Source organism: Symphalangus syndactylus, chromosome 2 (assembly GCF_028878055.3).
Source record: "Symphalangus syndactylus isolate Jambi chromosome 2, NHGRI_mSymSyn1-v2.1_pri, whole genome shotgun sequence".
NCBI classification, from domain to species: Eukaryota; Metazoa; Chordata; class Mammalia; order Primates; family Hylobatidae; genus Symphalangus; species Symphalangus syndactylus.
Genome location: NC_072424.2, coordinates 145,088,946 through 145,106,918, shown reverse-complemented (window position 1 = coordinate 145,106,918; position 17,973 = coordinate 145,088,946). Strand labels below are relative to the sequence as shown.

The 17,973-nt window shown below is 46.7% G+C and overlaps 1 long non-coding RNA gene across 1 annotated transcript; it reads left to right on the top strand.

Moving 5' to 3' along the window:
- The first annotated feature begins 4,517 nt into the window (after positions 1 to 4,517).
- On the top strand, positions 4,518 to 17,074 carry LOC134733601 (uncharacterized). Its single transcript, XR_010117232.1, has 4 exons — positions 4,518 to 4,770; positions 10,272 to 10,418; positions 14,011 to 14,304; positions 16,131 to 17,074. It is a non-coding gene; the product is annotated as an uncharacterized lncRNA (long non-coding RNA).
- The last annotated feature ends 899 nt before the right edge of the window (positions 17,075 to 17,973 follow it).

Sequence of the window (17,973 nt, the reverse complement as noted above, 5' to 3'; positions counted from 1 at the left end):
TGTGGGTTCAAAAATCCTTCTATAATTCAATGGACTCAATGATATAATTGCTCCAAAATTGACTTTCTTAACACTCATACTGAATCGTACACACACATTAAATTGCTATTTGTTGAAGAATGTAAGAAAAACTTTCATATATTACAGGCCATCTAAAATGGTTTAAAAGTTTTAAAGGAGTCAATTTCCATTATTTAGAAAGATAAATTATATGAAGCAGTTTAGTCTCCATTATTGCCAACCAAATAAAGTGTGAGGATATGGTTAGGATAATGAAATATTTGCTGGAGGTGTGGCAGTGCACACTTGTAGGATGCAACTGGCCGTGTGCGTGTGGCTGGAGCTGGTGGCATCAGAGCTGAGGTGGCGTGTTCCGTGTGGCTGCAGCCTTGGTGCCCAGGAGCTTCTGTTCAGCTTCACGGCCGGAACCCCGTGATTTCCTAAGCTGTCCCGTACTCTTCTTTTTTTAAGTTTTTCTTTTTTTTAGGAAATGGACGAGAACGGCTCATAGTTTGCACCTGTGAACCCAGGTGAACGAATTCTGGCAACCAGGTTGCTAGAATTCTTGCCAACTGAAATAACTTTAAACTTGGTTTGGTTTGTTACTAAATAATTTAACTGTTCTTGGGGCAAATGGGCCCAATATTAACAAGGTTTTTTGTTTTTGTTTTCGTTTTTTGAGACAGAGTCTCTCTCTGTCACCCAGGCTGCAGTGCAGTGGTACGATCTTGGCTCACTGCAACCTCCACCTCCCAGGCTCAAGCAATTCTCATGCTTTAGCCTCCTAAGTAGCTGGGATTACAGGTATGCACCATCATACTCGGCTGATTTTTGTATTTTTAGTAGAGACGGGGTTTTACGCTGTTGGCCAGGTTGGTCTTGAACTCCTGAGCTCAAGTGATCCACCCTTCTCGGCCTCCCAAAGTGCTGGGATTACAGGCATGAGCCACCGCACCCGGTTGATCTTAACAGTTTTGCCTTTTAATTTTCCTCTGTGGACTAGTAGGTGTAAGGAAAGATAATTACAGCACAGAGCCCTGCCCTGACACTAGGCATTAGGCACTCCCAGTGACGGGGGAAAGACAGTGTCCTGTCTCCTCTAAGGAGTCTTTTCTCAAAAACTTCATGCTGGCATGTTTTCCTTTCTTCAGTTTTACTCCTATTGTTTCTGCTGGGTGTGTTTCCCGGTCTCACATCTGAATTTTTTTTTTTTTTTGAGACAGAGTCTCGCTCTGTCGCCCAGGCTGGAGTGCGGTGGCGTAATCTCGGCTCACTGCAAGCTCCGCCTCCCAGGTTCACGCCATTCTCCTGCCTCAGCCTCTCCGAGTAGCTGGGACTACAGGCGCCTGCCACTACGCCCGGCTAATTTTTTTGTATTTTTAGTAGAGACGGGGTTTCACCGTGGTCTCGATCTCCTGACCTCGTGATCCGCCCACCTCGGCCTCCCAAAGTGCTGGGATTACAAGCGTGAGCCACCGCGCCCGGCCTCACATCTGAATTTTTTAAGGATGGTGACCACACCTGCCTCCCTCCTTCCTCATGGCCTCTCGCATGGTGCTAAGCGCGCTGTGGGCAGCTGATACTCAAAGCCATGGATTGGTTGATCTGGTAGAATATGGGCCTGGAAAAACAGGAAAGCTGGTGTATTTTAGTTGCTATATACTGTTTCCATGACATCAGCACACTGCTTATTTTCTCAATTTCCCTGGTCACTGGACAACAAAGGATTCCCAAATGAAGCAGAGGAAGGGACCAAGCGATGTCAGTCAGGGGACAACCCAGGGGCAACCGCGCAGCCAGAGTTGGGCCACGCCAGGCTCTGAGGGCACGCCTGGGTCACCCTGCACTGGCTGGAGGCCCCACATCACTGTGGAAACTGTAAACGCTGCCATCTGCTGCATTGGGCTGTCAGGAGGGAAGCCAGATGGTGTCAGAGAGTGTGGACCCACGGGGGGAGAAAGATGCCAGGAGGAGGTGCACTGCGGCCCCCTCCCCGGGGCCGATCCCCCTTGGCTGTGTGCCTGGAGCAGCCCCCACTCCTGTGGATGGCGAAGAGGGCCTGCTGCCAGTCACAGGAGGATGTTCTGGGAGAGTGAAGGTCATCATTAGAATCTGAATCACCAGGAAATGGAGCAGAACTTGATGTGGCACATTCCAAAGATTAAAAAAAAAAAAAACCAAAAACACCTCGTTATTAATTTGAGTCGTTCTCCTCATAAACAAATTCACATGCTGACTCTTTGGGCAAAGGAAAGGCAAAGATTAAACAGGTGCAACCCAGCAGGATACGCACGCAGAACTAGACTCTGCTCAACAACTCCATGACACAGAAGGCTGCTTTCGGAACCATAAGGATCAGTTTTGGGTTCTGCTCGACTTTGATGATAAATATGGAATTAAAAAATCAATCTATGAAAATTTTATTTAATCTCAGAAATCTTTCCTGCCTTATTCATTAATGTGATTATTTTGTTTCTTAGACAATGCCACCTTCTTCTATAACTTTCTACCTAGAGGGGGAAAAGCCCCAGTAGTTAGCACTCTGAGTTTTATAAAGCGTCTTCACACTTCTCCTGTCTCGCATCACTACCCTTTGATAGCATTGGGGAGGGACTTTTGCTATTTCCACCTTACAAATGGGTCACCCAGGCACCCGGAACTCGAATAACTAGCCCATGCCTGCAAAGCTCCCACCTGGAGTGGGGAACTGGAGCCAGATCACCAGACCGAAAACTGAGGCCTCGCAGAGGAGACTGCGAACGTGGCAGTGGAGATGTTTATCCCTTCACAGCGGCTGAGTTGTCTCTACTTCATGAGGCTGCGAATACTTTCTGGTTTGTCATCTAGGAATCTCTTAGCATCTTTTTACCAAGTTTAATATCACAGAGCTATAAGGCTTAGAAGACCTCAGAGGCCATTATAGCAAAACCCCAGACTCCTATTCTGCAGCCAAATTAGTGATAACACGTTATATAATTCCATTAAAAAAACCCAACCAACCAACCATTTAGTACCTTCCTAAAAGCAGAGTTTTTCTTGAACATGGTGCTAACTAACCAATTTGATTGAAACCACCAGATATTTTGACATGGTAAAAAGCATACTGTGTAATAGAAATACAATGAGAGTCACATATGTGATTTAAAATTTTATTGAGCCACATTAAAAAAGTAAAAAAACACACTCTCTTCTCGTGCGACGCAGAACCAGGACCCCCGTACAGAACATTTTACTGTTTTCCCTTAGTACCCAGGAAACAGGCACTAACCTGGTAAATGCCTGCTTAGTGGAGCGTTGTCTTCCAGGATTCATACCCTCGGGACACTGTTGTGGACCTATTGGACTGAACAAAGGGGGGCAACGCGGGAATAAAAGACAAGAGACAAAAGAGTATATTTGGAAGAATGGGTTGGGGGCACCTTGCCTTTGGGCCCTGAACTTTACACAGCCCTCCGTATTTATTAGGCAAAAAGAGATAGCGAGAAAGGCGGGGAGGTGGTTGGTGATTGTCTGCCGTTTGGTTCACAGTAGGCTTGCATTTTTTGGACAACAGGCACTAGATTTTTTAAGCAGATAACTTCAAGGAGCCCGGAGCTAGGGAGTGGTGTCTGTTAGCAAACCTTTTGGTGGCAGGGCACTGTGAGTTTGCTCACATCCTGCATTCATGATAAACAGTTTGCTGTTTGTAGCCTCAGCGGAATGCTGAGTTGGTCACGTCCCCCACGGGCCTTCAGTTCCCTGCAGGACACCACCTCCTAGACATTTGCCCACATTTGCTGACCTACACTCAGACACTCTGGCTAGTCTAGACACTCAGGGCCTTTACTCTGGCTCCTGCCAGAGGCCTCAGAAATCCACACCTCACTGATAGCTCCATAGCTCACCAGCGTCCATGGTGAGCCAGTTTCCTTGGCGGCAGCATCCTCCGCCTTGGGAGGGGCCGTGGGAACCGTACTGAAGAAACTGCCACTCAGAGGCATTGCTCCGTGCTGGGCAGTGCCACTGGGAAGTGCACCTAAGCGGCCACCAGTGAGCGACGACCACGCATGAACAGGAATGTTCTAGAGCAGAATGCACATATGAGGCTGAGGCCTGGGTGAGAACCTGAACCTGGAAGCCACCCTGACATGCTCCTCACCTTGGGGCAGCGTCCACCTCCTCGCTGTAGGGTGGGGAAGATGCCGCTGGTGCTGTGGACTGGGAGGGCCAGCACGTGCGTGGAGGCCAGTGGGCTGTAGATGCTCAGTCCCATCCGCCTTTCTCATGCCCCTTCGCTTTCCCATCCTCCCTCCTCTCCTCTCACCTGCATGGTAACAACGATTGTGACACTTGGTTTTCTTAACTCGAGAGGTGCACGTGATTTATTTTTAAAATTCCCTCAAAAGAACGTTTTCCTGAATTGAAACTAATGATTAAATAGAAGCTAGGCCGGAGACAATGGCACCACCCTTTCTGATTCCGTCAGTTCCACTCCCCTCCCCGCCCACACCCCACCTTCCTGCTCAGTGTGGGCGGGGGCGGGCAGCAGGGAGGACAACGTGGAAAGGCAACGGCCAGGAGGAAAAGGCGGGAAACAGCGGGAAGGGAGGTTCGCCTCCCCACTCTTCCTGTGCCGACCTCCCACCTCACTTACAAAAATCACCACCGACATTTGGGAACCATGCACGCTGACTGAAAGCAAAGCTCAGCTGACCTGTGGGGAGTCCCCTGGGCGCTGCCGCGGTGGTCGCCGTTGAGTCCATCCGTGCCGCTGGGCCGAGGCAGCTGGAGGTGAGCATGTGCGGGCGGTGCGGCTGGATGGAGCCCACCAGCAACTGGGTGGAGGGGCCCGCAGCTCTCCCAGCTGCCGCCTAGCTGCTCCCCGCCCTGTTTTGAATTAGCGGTAGCAGAAAGAAACGGCGGAGCAGCGGCGCTCAGTGCCCGGATGCCTGGAAGCGCGATGCATCCTCTCTTGTGCTGCAGGAGGTCAGAGCCAGCCAGGGGGGCAACTGCCTGCTTGGCCTGCCCGTGTCCAGACCGTATCCAGAGAGGGCGTGGCTGGATTTGAGCAAAGGCTGGCAGCGGCCCGACTGGGAGTGGCTCAGTCCTGCCTGGCAGGAGCGTCCATGGACTGGCTGGCCAGAGTGCAGGACAATTGCCCAGCTTCCGCCTGTTCCAGCACATTCTATTCGCAAGGGGCCATGGGCACTGCCCGCCTGGCCAGGTCTGCCGTGTAGAGGCGTGCAGGTGGCCAGTGACTGGCTGGGCTCCCGGGGCTGCTGCCTTTGCTCTGGGAAGACCGCAGATGCCTCCTCTTGGGAGGAGCCTTCTTGTGTGCCGCTTGCTGGGAGACGTGGCCCACCAGTCTCGATGCGGCTCCTGCAGGGGGCATCTCTGGCCACCTGGCCAGCTGAGAGGTGTCTCAGGGCTCACTGCGAAGCCTTGGCTTGTCTTTGTTCTCATTTCTTCTTTTGACCTCAAACAGGCCGCGGTTCATGACTCTCTCAGGAAAGGATTTTATCTCCATCATCTGCAACTTCTTGGAGCTGAAGTCTGCACCGCACTGTGGAGATTGTCAGATCTGCCTGGACAAGGGAGGGCAGGCCTGGGGGTTTGGAGGAGCAGGGCTATGCCAGAGTGAGGTGGCACAGGGGTGCAGACGTCTTCTTTGAGGGGGACCCAGGGAAGCAGGAACAGGAAAGCCAACTAAACTGCAACCTCAGTCCTGTTGAAGACAGCAGGGCCTGAGGCAGCTGCACCCAGACGTCTCCAGAGTTCATGTTTGTCCAAAGGAGAGAGGCTGGGTGGAGAGTCACCTGCTCCAGTCCTCACGGGCTGAGTGTTGTGGAGCTGTCCGCTCGCCTTGTTTGCGGGTCTGTCCAAGCCTGGGCAGCGAGCTTCCTCGGCCTGGGAGGAGCCCACAGGGTGGACACGGGAGGAGAGCGCTGCCCCTCATTTGCTCCGGCTGCTTGTCTCATTAGCCGTCAATTCACAGAGAGCAGTTTCCAGTAGAACAATTCCAGAAAAAACCAGAGCCACCACCAGGGCCTGTGTGTTTCATTCCTGAACTGGGGAAGGTAGCAGAAGCTTTCAGCAGCAACTATCCAAATAACCGCCTGTTTAACACATGGACCCGTGAATGGCGGCCCTGGGTGCTTTGTCCCGTTGTTTTTCTTCTTTCCTCTTTCCTTCCTCTCTTCCCCCTCAAAAACATGTGTGTATAAACATTCGCACACCCCAGCTGCACCACCAACAGCTTCTCCATGGGCTAGGGTCTCTGCCTTGTCGAAATGATAACAATAAATGATAAAGCCAGGGTCATCTCTATCTCTCATCTGTCTCTCTCTCTCTCTATTAATTATCTATTATCTATCTCTATTAACCTGTTATCTATCTACCTACTAACTACCTACCTATCCACATCTACTGTCTATCTATACCTAAGTTCATTATCATCCTTATCTACCATCTATCTCTCTCAATTAACCTATTATCTATTTATCTATCTCTTATCCGTCCATCCATCATCTTGCTGACATTAGCTCTGGGACTCCTCAAGTCTATGTGTGATGATGAGCGATCATCCAGCTGTTTGACTCTATGATTCTAGTGAATTTGCATTGGGCAACAAATGTTTGGATGAGCACATGAATAAACACTATTTATTTGCTAAGTGTTGTAGGGAGCCTGCCCTAAAGAACCTTATCCATGTGAAACCAGGACGTCCCACCCTCCTCTTGGCAGGGCTGTTATATGACAACTTTCTGCAAAGGCCACCTCCCAGTGTGGCAGGAACCAGGGCCAGTCCCACGCATGTGCACGTTCTCCAGGTTGTGTGCGAGGCTGCTACGCTTGCAGGAGGGCTCTGAGGTGGCCGTGTGCCCGGACCTCTGCAGAGGCTGCGGTGACAGAGGGCTCAGCAGAGTCACCTTCCACTGTGCACAGGAAGGAATGTACCCTGAGTGCTGAGCTAAAGAGGAATACAGGGAGGTTTTCACCCACACCAGGCCCCTGCGCCACTACCATGTATTCATTAACAGATGTTTATTGAGCAGTGACTGTAATTCAGGCGTTGTGTGCGTGATAGTAGCAAAACAACAGGGGAAGAAAGTCCATCAGCTCTCCCTTCCTGGAGCTTCCATATTGGTGAAGGAGATGGAAAGGAAAATGAAAAGCAAATATAAAATTACATATTTTACTATGTGCAATGAGCAAATATAAAGCGTGTGGTGACAGAGAATGGCAGGGAATGGATACTTGGTGTCATCAGGCAAGGATTTCAGAAGAATGCATCAACTTGGGGCTTGTGAGAATTAAAGACAGTTTTTGAAGCACTGAAGTGAATGAATTAATTTGGGCATAGGGGACTGGGACAGCTAGAGGGGTCTCAGAATCACACTCTGCGATGCAAGCAGGAGAAAATCCACCAGAAGCATGATGATGACTCCCAGGATCTGGTTGGATCTTCTGGAATTTGAACAGAAACCTCAACACGTTTCTTTTGAAACTCTAAGATGCTGAATGTGAGGAGGACTTTGCGTAGGTTCTTATCAAACATTATTTCAAGTACCATCATAAAATAAAGGAAACTGTGGCCTCCGTTGAGGCAATAAAGCATCAATATTTCAGCAGTTATTCACACACTTGTTTACACAGAAACCTGCTCCATTGACAGGTGGTAGAATCATTGTCAGGCTGGGCTCACAGACGTTGGTGTTGCCAGGTATGGAGATTATCAACGCCCATGCCCAGGGGCCCTGGAAAACTGTGACCGAGGATGAATTAAAGGAAATTACACCAACAGGGCAACATGCCTGACATATTTCCAGAAACAGAAACAAAAGGGTCTGCATAGCTAGGCCAGACCACAAAACCGTCTTGTAGAAGCACATCAGCCTCAAACCACTGCAGAAATGGAATTTGTACACCACACTTAGAAGAAGATATTCTTAAGGACTGTATTTCAGTGTTAAACTTTATAAGCTAGGGAGATTTTTAAAAAAAATAATAATTCTTTGATTGTCTTTCTTTCAGCACAATGGTTTAAAATCGTCCAGCTGGTTAGAAAAATGTCAGCATTGTCCTCACATGAAACATTGATCCACATGGGCACTGACACGTTTCAGCTTCAATATTTGACATCAGATCAATCTTGCCTTCTCCTGCATTAGCAGCCCAATATTCAGGCCTGCAGACTGGAGGCTGCTGCACCTGGCTTTTTGCCCTACAGGCTGACCATCCCTAATTCAAAAACCTGGAATCCCAAGTGTCCTAACATCTACAATGTTTAGAGCGCTAACCTGATGCCACAAGTGAAAAATTCCACACCTGACCTCATGTATTAGTCCGTTTTCATGCTGCTGATAAAAACATACCCAAAACTGGGAAGAAACAGAGGTTTAATTGGACTTACAGTTCCACATTGCTGGGGAGGCCTCAGAATCAGGGTGGGAGGCGAAAGGCACTTCTTACATGGTGGCAGCAAGAGGAAAATGAGGAAGAAGCAAAAGCAGATACCCCTGATAAACCCATCAAATCTCGTGACACTTATTCACTATTAGGAGAATAGCACAGGAAAGACCGGCCCCCACGATTCAATTACCTCCCCCTCAGTCCCTCCCACAACACGTGGGAATTCTGGGAGATACAATTCAAGTTGAGATTTGGGTGGGGACACAGCCAAACCATATCACCTCATGTGACAGGTTGCAGTCACAGTGTAACCAAAATTTCGTTACATTTACAAACTATTAAAAATATTGTATAAAATTACCTCAGGCTTTGTGTATATAAAGCATGAATTTATTTTGTGTTTCAACTTGGGTAGCATCTCCAAGATGTCTGATTATGTATATGCAAATATTCCAAAATATGAAACAATGAAACACTCAAAACACTTCTGGTACCAGGCGTTTCGAATAAGAGAGACTCCACTTGTACCAGCTCCGTATCCCACGGCTTTTTAAAAATCCCTATGGCCTGGGACTAAGGGGCCTTTTGGGTTGAAAGCACTGCTTGTATTGCTGATTCTGAAAGCGTTGAAGGGAGAGTAATCACTGATGGTGTCCCACAGCCATGCCCAGCAGCCTGTCAACCACAGGGAGGTTGAGAGAGAGAGTGGGTGGGTCCAGGCGCGGCCACCCCTTCACTACCAAGCGTGCACTCATCCCAAGAGCCACCCCGCACCCTCCAGGAACTGATCAGGAGGGAAGAAGAGGGACACGGCTCCGTCCTCAGGGAACTTGGGGATAAATAACATATGCAATTAAGATGTAAGACAAAATATATTCGTATAAAGTGCAAAAACACAGGCACATCACTCTCTGCCTTCAGAAGTGAGGGTGCCAGAGCTTGGTGCCTGGGAGTGGCCCGCAGAGGGTTCAGGCTGCTGTGTGTTCAGGTTGTTCTTCCAGCTCTGATGATGAGGGTGAGTGCAGGCTGTGAAAATTCATCAAGCTAATACTTTAAATGTACTTTCTGTAGGTATGTTCTGTTTCCATAAAAAGGGAAAAGTGAAAAAAATTAATGAGGAAGAAGGCTCCAGTTACAAAATCAGAAATTTCATCAGCTAGTCTACCTCTCTGCCGCCTTCTTCTCTGCCTGGGGCCTCTGCCAGAGTGGGCAGCAAGGGAAGGTGCTGGACTCTAGGTGCCTTGCCGCCCTCAGAAACTCCACATTTCACAAAATGGTCAGATGCCAATGCAAATTAATGACGTAAGTTTATGTTGCTAAAATGATGACCCCAGGCAAAATAAACTCTTGCTTAATCCATGCTTTTTCTGGCAGCCTCGTTTACCGAGGCACCAGGTGACACTGGGTGTGCTGCTGGCCGCTCACCTCACATGCTGCCCAGGCTAAGCTTGGATCCCCGGCTGCCCCCAGACCCCATGTGCTGTTGCCTGTACTGGGGCCGCCCCATCACCTGCTTAGTGCACTGGTGCTCAGGGTCAGAGGCTGGTTCAACTTCTGTATCACTGTGATGTATTTTCCTTCAGCTTTTTGAAAACAAGTGTTCCAAGAAGGAACTAAGATCGTGCAGTGTTCCCAGCACTGGTTAATATTAGACTAACACCTGCCCCTTGGTACATTTGATTGAACTGTGTTCTGGGGGAGATAACTGTCCTCCCTAAGTTCCCTGAGGACACAGCCATGTCCTTCTTGTTCAGTTCCTGATGGGTGCTGGGTGACAGCTCATGGGATGAGTGCCGTGCAGGCTGTGGTTGACGGGCTGATGAAGGGGTGGCCATGGCGGGACCCACCTGTCCTCCTCTCCTTCTCCCTGTGCCATGCAGATGTGGTCAATGGGCTTATGGGCATGGCTGTGGTACCCCATCATTCCCCCGCCCCACATGACTCTGCTTTCCCAGCTGGACTGCTCACTTCAGACTTCCCTTATGGAAGGAGTTGACAGATAGAGCAAGCAAAATACAGTGTGCCAGGTAAGTGTGCATTTACAATAACCATGGATTATTTTTTGGCATAATCTAATACATGGTAGTAGAGTAGGGTTGTATATAGTGTTATCTAAATCTAGTGTAAGTTAAGAAATTATCTGTGGTTGATTGAAGTTCAGGTGGACCCAGGTGCCCTGTATGTGCCTGCTGCATGCTAGGGTACTGCCTAGCACACTATGCTGGGCCAATGTGTATGTGTCTTAAGGGAAGGGCAGCTTTTCATCGCTCAACTCCCTGAAATATTTTTAAGGGAGAGGGAACCAAAAAAACCCTTGATTCCCTCAAGTGAAATGTCTCACCCACTGCAATGGTGATAACTCAGAGGGTGAGTGGAATGGATGGAAACCCTTGAAGAGCAGATAAGAATTTAGGTGGAGGGTCCTTTGCTCTCTCAGGCAGGTTGGTGGATGCATGGGCTTTGGGCAGGTGCCTGAAGTAGGGTGGATGTCTTGAGTAAGAGAGAGTAGGGTAGGTGGTGGGGGGTAGGGGTGGATGGTGAGGGGTAGGGGTGGATGGTGGGGAGATGGATGATGAGGGGTAGTACTGGGTGATTGAGGATGGGGTGGATGGTGAGGGGTAGGGGTGGATGGTGGGAGGTAGGGGTGGATGGTGGGAGGTAGGGGTGGATGGTGAGAGGTAGAGGTGGATGGTGAGGGGTATGGGTGAATGGTGGAGAGATGGATGATGGGGGTAGGGGAGGATGGTGAGGGGTAGGGCTGAATGCTGGGGTGGGGGAGAATGGAGAAGGGTAGGATTGGATGGTTGAGGATGGGGTGGATGGTGGGGGATAGGAGTGGATGGTGAGGGGTAGGGGTGGATGGTGGGGAGATGGATGACGGGGGTTAGGATTGGATGGTGGGGTTGGGGGAGATGGTGAGTGGTAGTATTGGGTGGTTGAGGATGGGGTGGATGGTGAAGGGTAGGGGTGGATGGTGGGGAGCAGGGGTGGATGGTTGAGTGCGGTGGTGATGGTGGCATGCAAGGGTGAATGGCAGGAATGGATGGTGTATTGTGGGGATGGATAATGGGGGTAGGGGTGGATGGGGGTGTGTAAGTGTGGCTGGTTTAGTGCAGGGGTGGATAGTGGATAGTGTGCAGGGGTGGATGGGGCATGGGGGTGGATGGTGGCATGCAGGGGTGGATGGGGAGGGTGAGGCTTGCATATCTGGTGAGCCTTGAGTGAGACCGGAGCCTGTGGGTCGGAGCTGCTTCATCTACAAGGAGACAGGAGAGTTTTGTGTGGTGTTGAAATTGCTATTGTATTATTCTGCCTGGGTTGCTGTCCACGGACTGGGTAGTTTCAGCTTAAACCACATAGGTTGATTCCTCACAGTTCTGGAGGCCGAAAGTCCGAGATCCAGGGGGCAGCAGGCAGATTGCATCTTGACGCTTCGGGACTTGCCCAGCAGCCCCTGTCCCTCTGTGCATGTGTGCCGAGACAGTTGCATTTTGAGGCTTCGGGACTTGCCCAGCAGCCCCTGTCCCTCTGTGCATGTGTGCCGAGACAGTTGCATTTTGAGGCTTCGGGACTTGCCCAGCAGCCCCTGGCCCTCTGCGCATGTGTGCTGAGACAGCGAGCTCTCTGGTGGCTCCTCTTATACGGACAGCAATCCTATTGGCTCAGGGACCCACCCTCATGACCCCATCTAACCTTAACGACCTCCTTACAGGCCCCTGCTCCAAAGTAGTCAGGCTGAGGGGTGGGGCTTCCCCTGGGAATTTGCAGGGTGGGAGTGCACAGTTCAGTCCATAGCAACTGTTGAGTAGAAGTTTCTGAAATACTTCTGTCCGTTTTCAAAAGTTATCTCACAAGCTCTATACTACATATTCCCTGACTTCAGAGGCTTAGTTTCTAGTTGGAAAAACAAAAGTAAACATCAAAAATAAAAAGAAAGAAAAAGGAAGGAAGGAAGAAAGGAAGGAAGGAGAAAGAGGAAGAAAAGAAAGAAAGAGAAAGAAAGAAAGAAAGAGAAAGAAGGAAGCACAAAGCTACCCTGAAAGTCTTCAGCATCCAAACTCAGAACTATATTTTATTGTTAGGACATTTTAAATTTTGGATTTATCAATCTGGAACACAAGTGTACAAATCATTTTATCTAATTAATCTGATTCTTATTCACTTATATCTTCATCCTATTTATTGAATTTTTAAAAAGTAATGTATTTCTCTTAATATATTTTGTAATTCAGATTTTAATGAATTAGATGAGGATTACTAGTATAATTCTAAATTAATGAGGTTTGGTTATAATTTGCTTTAGTCACGTGTGAAAGTAGATAACGAGGGAAAAATAGGTATCTCTAAATCAAGACATTTTTACAATCATGATAACTGTCTAGTTGAATCATCTTATTTAGTAGACTTGGAGACTGAGTGTATAAAGGGTTAAGTGATGTCCTCAAAATTCATTCATTTGTGCATAAATATTTATTCAGCGTCTCCTCGGTGCCAAGCATTATGCTGTATGCTAATAAAACTAAGCCCGGCTCAAAAAGCCAGGCCTCGGATTCTGTAATAAATCCAAGGTTCTTTCTCCTGTTTGTCTTCCTAAGGCTCTTTGTTTAACTTGTTACAGATGAGACCAGCCTCTCCAGCAGTTGCCACCAAATTCTAAAAGAGAATCGGAAACGCTTTGCCTCTGTCCCACCTTGGGATGCTTGTTGACACGGTCTCTTTGTGCGTGGCCGTGAGAAGGCTCTCTCGGTCACATTGAGGACAATTAGCCTTGCTTCAGCAAGGGCACCACGGCACACTGGGTCCCCAGATGGTGAGACCTGAATGCGCAGTGTCCCCACCCCACCCCCTGGCCCCGTGGGTGTTCCTCAGTGGCTTCCGGAGGCTCTGACTCAGGATAGTAAAAGAAGCTCTGGCCTCAAAGACTTTGGAACAGCAGCCTCCAGGCTTTAGCCCCCACCAGTGCGAAGAAGGCATTCTTCAAATTTATAAATTATAAGAAATCAGAAAATGAAAAGATCAAAATGCTAAATAAACTGGCTTTAAGGAGCTCTCGCTCTGCTTTTGTGTGTGGTGGTGGCAAAAGCGGGGCATCCGAGAGCCCTGGAGCTGGTGACCGGGTGACCTCAGCCTAACACCTGCCTTTCAGCCTGTATCCTCGCCAGGTGGCTGGAAGAGTAACTGATGGGGATTGGGACAAAGGTCCCCACAGGCGTCTTCTTAGTTTATATTCATTTCCTCGTTCCAAGAGTGCTATTTTAGGGCGTTTAAAAGTGAAATGGTTCTAATAAGATAAAATTACATTTCCACGTGGAGAGAAACAAATTTAATGGAATTTTGTTAGATTGCCCCGTTATTAAATGGTGAACAAACACCTATTGATGGCCACAGTGCAGCAAGTACTCCGGCAGAGAGTACCAGATAAATGGAGATGGATTCTACGTTCAAAGATGCCACAGTCTCGAAAGGGAGGTAGATCATCTATGCAACTTGTACTCATGGGTGGAAAACGGAACACGTTCGCAGAGAAATATAAGAAAAGCATCCTAATAGTTCATAGGAAAAGTCAGACAAATACCAAATTACAAATGAATTCTGTCTTGTTTTTGTTTTCTTTTGCAGACACAGGTTTATTTTAACACTGGGAAGGCTCCATTCCTACTTAAACCCAACAGGGAACAGGGAGCGGTGTGCAGAGGAGGTGGCCTGCCCGTGAAGCCGGCCTTGGTGCTGGGACTGCAGGGAGAGGGCTGTGAGGAAGAACACAGGCTTCATGCACATTGCACAGAGGAGGAGATTCATGGGGACAGCAGGCACTGGTTAGCCACAGCGGGAAGGTTATCGAAGACAAAACACATTTCTACCCAAGTTCAAATGACCCGTTATGCCCACAGAGCTCGATCCAGAAGCGCACAGGTAAGTATTTAGCAGGCTGGCCAATATTGATTTGAACGATCTCAAGAATGTGCTCTTTAGTGCATTAAACATACATGATGAGAGCTGAGCACATTTAAAATCTCAGTAACTTTGGGGTTTGTAAGTTTTGTAGCTCATGGTGTCAGTTGAGGTTAGGCGTCCCAATCACATGCTGTCTTGGCACCAGCTGTGGACTGTGCTTTGCAAGAGATCTGTGACCTTGTACCCTGAGATCTCAGGCTCAATTAAGAGACAAAACAGGCAATGCAGTATCAATGCAGATGGGAGACAGAAGGCAGAAAGTACGAAGAGGGAAAGAAGGAGCACAAAGGAGTTAGCATTAGTCTCAACTGAGCAATTCCTATTCCAGCTACGTCCTAAATGATGAGTTGGATCCTAGCAGAAAGGGAACACACGTTATTTTTAACTGATTTTAACTTGATTTACTATAACCTATTAGGAGCTCTTAATAAATATGGCTCTTTATGTTGTTAGCAAGTGTGTTTGATTTTTGCCACTCCAGGAAGTGAGCTCTGTCTCCATGTTTTCAGAGTAGAAAGTGATCTATGATACAATGAACTGTTTTTAGCTTCATGAGTTAGAATTAGAAAGAGGAGAATGTATGAATTTGTTAACTGCCTTTTCCTGTTCAAAAAAAAAGCTTTTTCGGCAAAACATAGTCCTTAAGTTTAAAAACTCAGTGTTTATTATTTGACAGATATGTTTAAATTAGTAAAGAAAGCATTACATTTTCATAAACATTGAATGAACATTATGTGAACATTGAGTTTAACTTTCGGTTGTCTCTTGGGAAATTTTTGTCAATTTGAAAAATGATGAAAAGCATCAATGAAAGACGCAAGCAATTGTGTAATCTCAATGTGCTACCAAAGTAGCTCTCTGCTTGGGTATGAGAAAAGCTATCAAAGGAAAATTTGATTTAAGAAAGGAAATCTGGCCGGGCGCGGTGGTTCAGGCCTATAATTCCAGCATTTGGAGAGGTTGTGGTGGGAGGATTACTTTAAGCTGTAAGTTTGAGAACAGCCTAGGCAACATAGCAAGACCTCATCTCTATAAAAATAAAAAGGAAAGAAAGAAATGGAATCTAAAATAAAGAAAAACAATATTAATGGCATATCTTATGCCAGATTAAAGGCTTCATTTTGTACTTTTAAAAATTGCCAGCCGGGCGCGGTGGCTCACACCTGTAATCCCAGCACTTTGGGAGGCCGAAGCAGGCACATCACGAGGTCAGGAGATCGAGACCATCCTGGCGAACATGGTGAAACCCCGTCTCTACTAAAAATACAGAAAATTAGCCGGGGGTGGTAGCTGTAGTCCCAGCTACTCGGGAGGCTGAGGCAGGAGAATGGCGTGAACCTGGGAGGCGGAGCTTGCAGTGAGCTGAGATTGTGCCACTGCACTCCAGCCTGGGCAACAGAGCAAGACTCCTTCTCAAAAAAAAAAAAAAAAAAAAAAGTTGCCCTCTTTTTTCAAATGATAAATGTACTCATGTAGGGCAAAACACAATGAGTGTTTTCTGGATTTTGTTTCAGTATTTTGTATGCAGTAGAATTGGGATCATATGGCACATTGTTGGTTCCCAGTAGGGGGTATATCTAAAATATCAGTGAGCAGAACTTTTTTTTTTTTTTTTTTTTGAGACAGAGTCTCGCTCTTTCGCCCAGGCTGGACTGCAGTGACGGAATCTCGGCTCACTGCAAGCTCCACCTCCCGGGTTCACGCCATTCTCCTGCCTCAGCCTCCCGAGTAGCTGGGACTACAGGCACCCGCCACCACGCCTGGCTAACTTTTTGTATTTTTAGTAGAGACGGAGTTTCACCGTGTTAGCCAGGATGGTCTCGATCTCCTGACCTCGTGATCCACCTGCCTCGGCCTCCCAAAGTGCTGGGATTACAGGCGTGAGCTTTTAATAAATATAAATACACAGGTAATTTTAACACATATTCCTGATGAAATCATTATTATTTGCAATGCTTTCATTCTGCTTTTTCTCTTAACAATGGCATAAACATTTTTCAAGGTCAATAAATGTTTTTCAAAATCACATTTGTATTAGTGGCTGTATAGTTTTCTATCAAATGTGGAAGAAACTCAATTTATTTCTCCCTTTTGTTCTTGAACATTTAAGATCATTGGTTCATGGTTACTAATCATGTTACAACAAATATTTGTGTATTCCAAATTTTGCTCATTCCTGGTTATTTCCTTAGATTTCCAGGTATGGAATAATTAGGTTGAAGTGTTTGAAATCTTTTTTTGTTTGTTTGTTTGTTTTGTTTTTGAGATGTAGCTTCCCTCTGTTGCCCAGGCTGGAGTGCACTGGCATGATCTCAATTCCCTCACTGCAACCTCTGCTGCCTGGTTCAAGTGACTCTCCTGCCTCAGCCTCCTGAATAGCTGGGATTACAGGTGCACACCACCATGCCCGGCTAATTTTTGTATTTTTAGTAGAGACAGGGTTTCACCATGTTGGCCAGGTGGGTCTCAAACTCCTGACCTCAGATGGTCCTTCTGCCTTGGCCCCCCAAAGTGCTGGGATTACAGGCGTGAGCCACTGCACCCTGCCGAAGTGTTTGAAATCTTTAAGCATCGTGGTAAATATTGAGTTTTGTCAATATTTAGAAAAGTTGCATGAATTTACATGTCTTCCAGCCATGTTTGAGAGCATCTGATTTGTCAGACCCTCACCAAAAATGGGCTTTTATCAAAACGTAATAAAAAAAATACAACTTTTCCAATGACAAAACTGGTTTCTCATTTTTTGATACATGCTTCTTTGAATTCTAGAAAGATTGAATATTATGAATATGTTTGCTGTTATATCTTTTATAACATTTTATATATTTACATATTTTTAATGAGTTGCCAATTATGCCCTGGCTTCATTTTTTTTTCTCATGGGAGTTATCTTTTTTACTTACTGATTGTTAAAATAATCAAATATGCTAGAAAATAAATGTTTTGTTTTTCATGCATAGCACAAGTATTTCATTTGGACTTTTCATTTGTTTGTAATTTTGTTAACTGAAGTTTGACATCTAGAGATTTTACACTTTTAGGTATAAAAGTTGTGACTGTTTTCCTTATTGTTTCTGTCTTTGCTTTTGTATTATTTGTAAAAAAAATAGGCCTTCTTCATCGAAAGATCGTATAAACATTCACTGAAATTTTTTTGCATCTGATTCCTTGTAGGCTAAACATGTATCATCTCCTCATAGTTACTGATGAAATGTTCTTTCTGGGATGTCGTTGGAGTGACTGATGTGCTTCAAGTTGTGACACTGGACAGAATAGGCTTTTTTGGGGGAATGCAGCACAGGACTTGCTTTGACTTCATTCATGTCTGGTGCAGGCATATTAAAAGTTAAGTGTATGCAAACATTTTGAAAATGGTAATAGTTTTCAAAGGATTTGGTTATGAGCAAGACCTTAGATAAGTGGGAAAATTGGAAAAGCATTTTGGATGGGGTGCAAATTTTGAGGAGTAGATTCAAAGCAGCATACATTATTTCAGTAAAAGTCATTTTAGCTGTTGACTGAAAGTCTTGGAGGTAAGAAGCAATTATGAAATATCTCTGCACTTACAAATTGGCATTCAATAGAAGGTCAAAACTTGCTTAGATATTGATAAAGACTTCTTTATCA